Below are 11,024 nucleotides of genomic sequence, written 5' to 3' on the forward strand. Positions count from 1 at the left end.
AAGATAATTTAGTTTTGTTTCATATGTATTAAAAATAAGTATGTGGGTAATTAAATATAGACATTAGATAGGTTCCAACCAATTAAATTAAAAATGTTGCATGTGTTACATGATACCTTTATTTTATTCATATACATAATTTAACTAGTAAATAATACTGAATATTTGTACAGCTGAAGTTTGCAACCCCCCCCCCCCCCCCCCCAAAAAAAAAAGAAAAAAAAAACTAGTAACCATATATACATACAACAATAAATCATGCTTATATATATCCTTGACCCTAGCTATATTTTTTGCACGCCTTTATTCATACATTCGAGTTTCATACAACTTCATACACACACGGGTTTATCACCACAACGATGATAGGTTTGGATTTATTGCGTTATGACTTGGACTTTTGTGGACAATTCTTGGTGTTGTGCATGACAAAAATCTTTAACTGTAAATCCAACTTTTTCAAACTTTCCCTCTTCGTTGCTCTCTCGGAATTTCAAGTAATCCAAGCAAACAAATGGCTCGTAAAGTCTCATGTTCTCATTGCCCGCGACTTCATCGGGAGCCAAAATCACCTTCTCGTCTTCAAAACACCAAAAGAAAGCAATTGAAAGCCGGTTTACTGGCTTTTTTAACACGACTCTATGTTCAGATGAGACGAGCTTGTCGTTACTCCAAGCTTGCAACAAGTCACCAATATTTACAACCAACGTCCCTTCACTCGGATTAATGTCCATCCACCTCCCCTCTTGTTTTGATTTCACTTGCAAACCTCCTATTTCGTCTTGGTACACAATTGTTATGCAACTCATATCCGTATGCATACCTAGCCCTTCTATGGTACTTTTCTTATCCTCTAAAATGGTTGGAGGCGAATATCTGTTTATTCTTAAATGGCCGTGACAGTTTTTGAAGTCTAAATCGTAGAATCGTGTATCAAATCCATCTCCGAGGATCATTAGCACGATCTTCATAATCTTCTTTGCCAGTTCCGTCACTTTCTTCCCATATTCTTCTAATATCTCACTATAAAAACAACCAAAAATATTGTAACACTTCAAGTTAGTGACATATGCATGGCTTTTAATTAATTTACTAGAACTTTTGTTTGACATTTGAGTATATTGTCCTAAACAAATTTTGTGATCGATTTGGACAAGTCGACGGTAATAACATTATGTAAACGAGGTTACAACCGTGCATATAGAAACAAGGTTGTTAACTAGCTAGGATTTTTCACATGCGAATAAACCATCACTAAAGCTTATGAAATTGTTAATGTGACATTTTTTTTTGTTAATATTAAGCGTTTTAAAAAATCAATTGCAAATTGCAAATATAATACATAAGTATTAATTTATCAATAGTAGAACTAAATTATTAGTAAGAATGATTATATGCCCTCCAACTTATCATGCTTTTGTTTAATTAGGGGGGGTCTTATTAAACTATTTCAAAAAATAATATTGACAAATAAAACACAAGAACAAAAGTTTAAATTAGTAAATTACCAACATCAATCCTTACCTGAATTCGTGACGATTATTTTCGAACACCACATCAACAGAATCTTGTGCCGATGAACGAAAATCTGGTCCGGAAACCCTAAAACTTTCAAAATAAGGAGATGCAATGAAATGAGGAGTGTAAGTTTTGATGGATGAAGAAGGACCAAGTTTAAGCTTTGCTTCACTAGGAAGATCAAAGAGTTGACTAGACAAAGTTTTCATATTTTCAAAAAGATCCTTAGAGATTCCATGGTTGACAATATTGAAGAAACCCCATTGATGACAAGCTTCAGAAAGAGATGACAAAGATGAAGGTTCTAATGGCTTTGAAAGGTTTAGACTTGGGAGGTTTAGGGTTGTTTCAAAAGCAGAACTTGAAACCATTGTTTTTGTTTAAAAAAACAAACAGTGACAAAGAAAAGATTGATTAGTCTTGTAGATTGTAGGTTATAGGTGTAGGGTTAGTTATATATAGGCACTAGATCCTGGTTTGGTTAGTTGGGTAAATGGGTGATTAAAATTAATTTTAAATAATTGTATTTGTGTTTTCATATAACTAAGATAATAGTGTACTTTATATAAATGGAGAAAAATAGGAGATACGATACAATCATAATCATTTTACATGATCGATTATTCGAGAGCTATATGAAATACCTACACGTCTCTGAATGATTAATCTTCGTCTTGGAATGACCCGGGATCCAATTTTATGAGCATGATTAATAGCTTTGTGCTATACTGCATCAAAAGCTAGAAAAACTAAAACACTCACACACCGAACGCTTCAATTTCAAAATGAGAAAACATTATCCAATCAGAAACCGTACACCTTACCTGATGTGATGGTTGGAATCCAATCTTTGTCCTCGTTAATTGTCTATAGCGTGAACTGATGAACCTAGGGTTTGCAAAGATGCATAAGAGAAGAGACGTGTTTTTGTCAATTTTAGTTTGTAGGGATTATTTTAATCAAAACTACGTAGTTTTGATGGGTTTACCTTGTAAGGTTAGGCGTATCACAGAACCATATTCACTTTCCCCTAACAATATAACTTGAGAAATAATGTATGTTTACAATCGAAATCTTTGCTCTATCATATAAAAAAGGTTTTGTGTTGTCGGATTTGACAGAAGCGTTTGTTCAATACACGTCTGAGTGAGTCATTCGATAGGTTTAATTAAACTCTTACTTCACATATAAAATTATTAGGATGTAACTTTCTTAAGAATCATATGACTAACAGAATTCCTATGGCTGGTGCATCCTGTTTTTAATTTCGTCGTAACCAAACTATGGTGTCCGTTTTGTCAAAAACTGTCGCTAATACTACTTTTTCTTGCCATCATGCCTTTGGTCCGGTGATTAAGGGATTTCTCTTAGTGTTTCCTCTTGAGGAGGTACTGGTCAAATCTCTGGAACGTCAAACTAATAATGGACGGTTTAAATTTCGTAAATCTTTGGAGCGTCAAACTAATAATAGGCAATTGAAATTCCATCACAGGGCTCGAGCTCGGGTATTGGTGATTGGTATGCCTAATGAGAGTTGAAACGCAGTTAAAAATACTATTTATTTCTTATGGGTGGTGTGTATATTGATCAATATTAAGCTAAGCCCAATGGGTCCAACCAAAGAGCCCAATTTAAGAGTGAGTACAAGCCCAAACAAGTAAAACGCTCAGGTTATAAGCAAGAATTAATGATTGTGTAAGGCATGAATAGAATTATGTCGTTATGTGTAGGTCTAGTTTTCCCCATGTCGATCATTCTATTTGAAACTAAAATGTTAAATATAATTACAAAACTAAATGATTATCTAATTTTTCTAGACAAACGATTTTAGGCCGCTAGAAAATAACTAACTTGATTGATCAATTAATTAGTGATAGTGTGATGCATACTTTTTTCAAGCACAGTAATAATAATCATTTTGATATCGTAGTTGTCTTTATCAAAATTTTTTCCTTTAAAAAAAATAAAAAAAATCCAAGATTTGCTTTATCAAGATTTACAACGCGTCTAATTGACTATATGTTGCGAGTGAAAAATATATAAATTATGTAATAGAGTATAATTGAGCTTAATTTGAACTTAATTAATTTCAAATTTTATCTTGTTTAACTTTAAGTGATCTTGAGCTTTGGTTTTAATTACAAGTTTATGTTGTTTAACATAAGTGATCTTGAGCTTTGGTTCGGCTCGTTTAAACATCTATATGTATAAAACTTTAACTTGACTCATAGGTTATTTTGTAAGCTTGTGCGCGGCTAGCTCAGAGCATATATATAGGATTAATTTTTATCTTTAACTCTATAATTTAAATAAATTATTGCATTTCTTTAAATCTAATTTTAAATTTTGTTTAACCTATCACACCTCATTCTCTATGTTTAAATGACAAAACAACCGCTAAATGATATTAATCATATAAAAATAATAAATGATATGATTAGTTGATAATAGTTTTTAAAGTTGTAGATAAGCCTCTTTCTGTATGCTGTTTTATTACCAATATGAAAATGTATATATTTTAATTGGCAACATAAGGTTTGATAGTTTTATGTTAGAAAAATGAAACAGCTTATTTATATATACATATATATATATGCTTTTGAGTATGAAGGATTTAGAATGCATTTGTTGCCATGCATGGTAACAATCAACTAAAATATCAAATTATAAATAAAACAAGTCTATAACTATAAGTGATACTCGGTGCTCGTCTGGAATATATTATATATAGAGTTTTCTTGAAAAGTCCAACCCGTGCGTATCTTTAAGCGAGTATTTTGGTACTTGATACCCGTTTGGATGTGGGCACTTTAACTACTCGATACCCATTTGATATTATGGTTTATTGTTTTTTTTTTGTTTTGGCATTATGTTTTAGTCGTGGTATTATGATTTTAGTATTATAGTTTATTGAATACTGATACTGCGGTACCCGTACAATTTTGCCAACTTGCTATCCATATCAGTACCGGGACTGATGCAGCTTTTTTGTTATTCGTACCAGTATCGATACCAAGTTCATTGGATATTTGAAAAAGAAAAAACCAAAGTGGTACCAAAAAGGACCCCGTACCGATACGTTTGTCTAAAAACTACTAATTTTTTACAAAATATATAATTTACCGCCTTCAAATCTGTTTCTTATTGAAATTTTCAAAGTGAAAAAGAAATAAAAAAATACTCGAAATCGCTCGATGCTCGATCGAAAAATATTCGATTCGATTTTGGCTCGTTTCGTTTTTTGTTCGGTTTAAATTTCAGCCGTTCGATTCGGTTGTAAACGAGCCAAGCAATGAGCAAGCTTTCGCTTGGCTCGTAAACAGCCCTATGCTTAAGAGCGGCAATTTGAAAACACAATAGACAATATTATAGTGGATCATGCGCAACTCGAAAACACAATAATCAAGTAATCACTTTCAAAACACCCTCTATAGGACACATATGGACCCAATGCTTGTTAACCGTTACAAAACAACATGATTATGTAGACGAATATCAAATTTCTCCAACACTCTTAATGCTAAATGACCGACTGCATTCTTACATTCATAAAGTGTGTGAAATAGAAGAAATATTTAGGCATGTTCTTAAATAGAGACAAAGTGTGAGAAGTGAACGAAATAAATGACACGAGATAATTTCGTAATTTGGTTGGGATTACTCTTGATAGCCAAGTTAAAAGTTAGGAGGGCAATTGGTCGCATTGTCGTTATGAGCTATTATCGATCAATGGTCATAGTTTGTATTATTAAAATCCAGTTTGTTATTTCTTAAAAATAAAAAATAGGCAAATTTGAAATAAATAATCCTACCTTTTGTATATTGGGCGATAATAATCCAACAATTAAAAATCACTGCCAGCGGTCCCAACTTTCAATTATTTTTGTCTCAATGGACCTTCGTTAAAAAACACTTAACCCGTTAAGTTTTTTCCCAAGTTCAAACCGGTGTTTTAGGTATTTTGATCGAAGAACGATACGAGTCGACCGATGTAAACTTATCTCGAAACAGTGATCCAAGCGACGAAACAATGTTTCAATTCAGGTATTTGAATTTTCAATTAACAAAAATCAAGTCATCTAGATCACTGTTTCGAGATAAGTTTTACATCAGTCGAATCGTATCGTTCTTCCGATCAAAAGCCCTAAAACATTGGTTTGAAACTTGGGAAAAAACTTAACGGCGTTAAGTGTTTTTTAACGTAGGTCCATTGAAACAAAAATAGTTGAAAGTTGGGACCGCTTGTGGCGATTTTTAAAGTTGGGATTATTATCGGCCAATACACAAAAATTGGGATTATTTATTTATGTCATTTTAATATTTTGTTGTAATATCAAAACCGTGACATAAGCTTCAAATGAAGAATAATCAAATCATTTACGAAATATTTTTATAGTTATATAAGCTTTATGATATGATCAAAATTTAATCCCACCCAATTTGATGAATACATTCATCTTCTTCATCATGAAAGATGGAATATTGGAAGGTTTTATGAAGAGTGGGAAGCCCACCAATTTCATTGGTATGACATATTAATAAAATAATTGTATAAATATAAAATATGGAATAAATCATCATTGTATAAAATTAATAGTAATTGTTACATAAATAATGAGCCATAATTATCACTTATGCAACGAGCCATTAACAAATATATCCTCTTTTGCCCTTTTAAATGTTAAATGGCCCATTTACGATATTTATCAAATGCACAAGTTGATAAATGTCAAATGCTTTTTTTCTGTTTACTTATGTCGGTTTTTGGTTAATCGGTTTTCCTGCTCACATCTATCACACTAAAATAGAAGTTAGCCATAAAATAAGCGGTCATTACATTGACATCTTGACCACTATATAACGTGTTTGTGAAAAACAATAATTTTTTTATTACTGTTTATTCATTTAAAAATTTATTTATTTGATATATATTTCAAATTCAAGGTCGAAACCACGAAATCATTACACTCCACAAAAATTAAGGCATGATTATTATATTGAAAGATAAATATTTCTAGATGCAGTACAAAAAAAAATATATGTCCATCTACTCTATTTTCAAACTTCTATTTCCTTGTTTGGCTCTTCATTTCTTTCGATTTCAGTTGTAAACTTTATATTTTCTCCCACGGCGAGGCGCACTTTACTCTTTTGCTTGTTTCCTATCTTTAGATCTTCGAAAACGTATCTTTACATCATTTTGAAGTTTACATTCCCTATTTAAGAACTCTATACTACAAAAGGGTGCGCATACAAAGTATAAGACTTTATACGATATTTAATGGGGAACTAATGATTTTTTTTGTGAGCTTCAGGTCCATTCGAAAAACCATATACATAAATACATCTAAATGATTTTTTATCCTCTAGGAAGCGTAACCACCATGTTACATATTATGTGGTCACATACCTTCAAAATTCTAGTGACTTCTTCTTTTAGACTCATGTTTATGATTGATCGAGTGTATGTGGGATCAGGTCGAGTCAGAAATCAATTTTTTCAACCTTTTCATACATGTTAGAAATATTCACTTATATCCTCCAATCTACTAAACAGCCTTAGATTGCTGACAAAAACCATGTCCTCAAGACATTGTTGGCGACTTCTTCATCGAGAGGTGTCCCCGCCATAAATTTGTTGTCAAATAAATATGATAAATTACAAGATGTCTAGAACTAAAAACAAATGGTTTGGAAGAAAAAAAAACCCAAAACAATAAATCTAGTGCCAAAAGTTCCAAACAATCTGTCACATAGTTCAATTATATGTTTTAACAAAAAGTTGATCTCATGCTAACAACAGGCCAATGTGCACAGAAAGTCAAATCATCAATAACATATCACGGTATCAACTATCAAAAGGAAGCTAAATGCGTACCAAAAGTTGGTTCAGCAAGTTCGAGTGCATTTTAATTAAAAAAAAACACAAGCAACACGAGAATAAAAAGATGGTCAAAGTAGGTGGCATGTTAACGAAATGAACTTACAAGTTTGAAACTGAGGACCGGATGAAAATCGAGTGATTGTGGATAATGAAGATGTGTGATGTCGGCAAAGTGAGATATAGAAAATTTTTAGGTCATTCACATTCGAATCTCGGTGTTGATAGTTATGTTGGTAGGATGGCCGACCATTTTAACAGGAAAACACCTCACATGAGGGTATATCCGTATTTACTTTTATTATTTTTTATATAAGAGTTTTTCTCATATTTCCCTTGTTCATCTTCTTCCTCCTTCGTTAATGGTGATTCGCTTTTGTGGTTGTTATATAGTTGTTCGCACGTCTTGGACCGTTCGCAACCCTGGACATAATATACTTGTCCACAGTTGGTAAAAACCATAATCTCGGTGTTTATCATCATATTCTAATTTCTTAAAATTTATTGTTTTACGAAGTCTAGGTTGCCAAAATTTTATGGGTTGGGTAGACCAACCTTGGCAAACGTTTCATGGTCGTGCTCAGCGGATCTAGAAGAAAAATTAAGAGGTATCCAAAAAAAATTGGAAGGGTATTATAGTATGTACTTAGGGGTGTTTGAAGAAAAAAACAAAACTTACACTAATTTTGCATTTCATCGTAAAAGTTAATGAGTATCCTATATGTTACACAACCTATGGCTGTTATCTTGAACTTCTACAATCTCTCTCTCTCTCTCTCTCTCTCTCTTTTCCCTCTCTCTAGATCTCTAAGAAGGGAGGTGATTATAAAGGCTTAGGGTTTCCAAAACCCATATATATATATACCATTCATAAGCCCATATTGCCCTAATGGGCTTTCCATTCTTATTTCCTCATTTGGGCCTTTAATCTTTTCTTATAGGTCATTTATTAATAAAGTCCAATTTTCAATAAAATTAGGATGGTACATGGATGAACCCTTAATTTGGTATTTGATGAAGCTCCGCCTATATTAAAGTCACCCCTTTAGTGTATGATGATGATGATATTTGTGAATAATAAGCAATTCAAATCATTGAAAGCCAAGCCCAGTCATTTATAAACATCTCCTCCGAACTAGAGGTGCACAAAAAAACCGGGTCCGGACCCGACCCGGCGGTTCCTACCCGGAACCGGACCCGATCCTACCCTACCCGCGGGTATGGACCGGGTCTTGGGTTTCCCTCTGAAACTGAAACCGGAAACCGGTTCCACCAATACCCGGTCAAAACCCGGCTGTACCCTACCCGAAACCCGAAAAAAACCCGACGGAACCGGTCAAATACCCGACTATACCCGGAACCGGTTCCTACCCGGACCCGATTTTGACTTTTGTTGACTATATCCGGTTCCGGTTCCTAAGAATACCCGGTTTGTGCACCTCTACTCTGAACAACTAGATCACTAGCTTGGCACACAAGCTCCTCTATGGCTTTTATATTCATCCTTGAACCTAAAAATATTAATGAAACCCCTAAATAAAAGAAGAGCTTAATCCATTTACCAGAAACCAAGTATGCGAATTGGTTTTCTCCTAGTGGTCACGCCATTTTAGGCATCAAATAAGTTTTCAGAAACAAGATGAATGAAAATAGTCTTGAAACTAGAAGCAAAGCTAGGTTAGTACCCCAAGGATTTGATCAGCAAAACACATTAGTTATGATTAAACTTTTGCTCCGGTTGCTAGATTAGAATCCATTTTTGAGTTACTTGCTTGTGCTTGCGCTAAATATTTTAAATTTTATCAAACCGATGTCCAAAATGCTTTTTTTTAAATAGATTGGTTAATGAAGTTTGTATGTCACATCCTCCCGGTTTTAAATATCCTACGAAACCTCATTATGCTTATAAATTGCATAATACATTATATGGACATAAACAGGATCCTAGAGCATGTGATGATAGATTAAAAACTTTCTTGCTTGAAAAACGGATTAACAGGTCAGTTATCGGGTCATTTTTTTCCAACAAAAAACCTGAAACCCTAAAAGAAACATTACATTTATAGTCTTTTTTCAGATCCGTTATGGTTTAGACTTTAGAGTCTTTGGTATTTGGAATGTTAAGTTTTGGGACTTGTAAACATTATTGCATCATATTATCAAATGATGTTTGAATTTCGAGGATAGATTTTTAGTAGCATGATGAATTTTGATGATATTTAGTTAAAAAAAAATCATTTTATTTTTCATTTTACATCTAAACCTTAAAACCAAATAATCCGACCCCAGCCAGCCTGAACTTTAAAATGGCCGGTTATTGGGTTACTTTTTCTAACCCAAAAAAAAACCCTATGTCAAATGGTTATTCGGTTTGGTTACGTCGGCTTTCAGTTAATTGGCTTTTTCCGCTCACTTCTAACCGCAATAACAAGACAACTATACAATAGAAGTTAGGCCACACATTAAGCACCTACAATGCATCGCATAACTTATGAGTCACATAACTGAAAATAAAGAGTGAACTACGGTTTTTGTCCTTTTGGTTTGTTCAAATTTGTCATTTCAGTCCAAAAGTTTAAAATTTGCTATTTTCGCCCCTAAGGTTTCATTTTTATTGCAATTTTCGTCCTTTTCGTTCGTTAACATATTTTAGACTGAAATAGCAGATTTTAACAAACCATGGGGATGAAAATCACAATGAAAGCCAAACCTTATGGATGAAAATTGCAACATAAATGAAATCTTAGGGACAAAAATAGCAAGCTTTAAACTTTTGAACTAAAATGGCAAACTTGAACAAATCACAGGAACAAAAACCGCATTTCTCTCGAAAAAATAAAATTTGCTAGGAGCTTCATGCCTTCGTATATATAACACCCTAAAAAAATAATGGTGTAAATTCAAAAACAAAAAACCATATAATAATTTGAATAAAGCATTTTATATAATGGTTTGAATAACTTCCATAAATTCATATCAAACACAAATAATCAATCAATCAATCATGCCCAGTAAAATCCCACCGACAGCAAAGCTATAAGTAGGGTCTGGGGATGGTGGGATGTAGGCACACCGTACCTCTATCCAAAGGAATAAAGAGGTGGCTTCCAGAGAGACCCTCGGCTCTAAGTACATGTGTATGAAGCAAAATAAAGGAAATCAAAGTTTAACAATTATATAAAAACTACTACTAATTATAATAATATTAATAATAAGATCACAGTTTAACAACTATATAAAATCTAATAATAATTATAATAATAATAATAATAATAATAATAATAATATATGTAAGGGAAATACCATTATGGTATGTGACCTAAATAAGTTAAGTCTAAGCCCTAAGGTATTCAATTCTCTCTAAAAATCCTTAACTTTAATTCTACTTCTCCACAAATTCCTATCCTCAACCATGTCCTCGGAGAGGTTTAGGTCTATCAAATCATGCCTAATCCTCTCATCCCAAGTCAATTTCGGTCGTCCTCTACCCCTCCTCCCCTCTATAGTAATGTTTTCTACGGATCTAACAGGATTCGTCGTATGTCTTCTCTTTACATGTCCAAACCATCTCAATCTCCACTCTCTTATCTTGTCTGCTATGTTCGCCACCCCTAATCTCTCGCGA

General features: G+C 33.3%; 1 pseudogene across 1 annotated transcript; it reads right to left on the reverse strand.

The window, feature by feature from the left end:
• Positions 1-223: 223 nt before the first annotated feature.
• Positions 224-1,905, reverse strand: LOC143613010 (gibberellin 20-oxidase-like protein; annotated as a pseudogene). Its single transcript, XR_013150040.1, has 2 exons — positions 1,525-1,905; positions 224-1,023 (listed from the first exon to the last, which is right to left on the reverse strand). The product of XR_013150040.1 is annotated as a gibberellin 20-oxidase-like protein (transcript).
• Between the last annotated feature and the right edge of the window lie 9,119 nt (positions 1,906-11,024).

The sequence above is a fragment of the Bidens hawaiensis genome, unplaced genomic scaffold, assembly GCF_021521415.1.
Source record: "Bidens hawaiensis isolate Kalapana, Puna unplaced genomic scaffold, B.hawaiensis_p1.1 tig00002236_1, whole genome shotgun sequence".
Classification (NCBI taxonomy): domain Eukaryota; kingdom Viridiplantae; phylum Streptophyta; class Magnoliopsida; order Asterales; family Asteraceae; genus Bidens; species Bidens hawaiensis.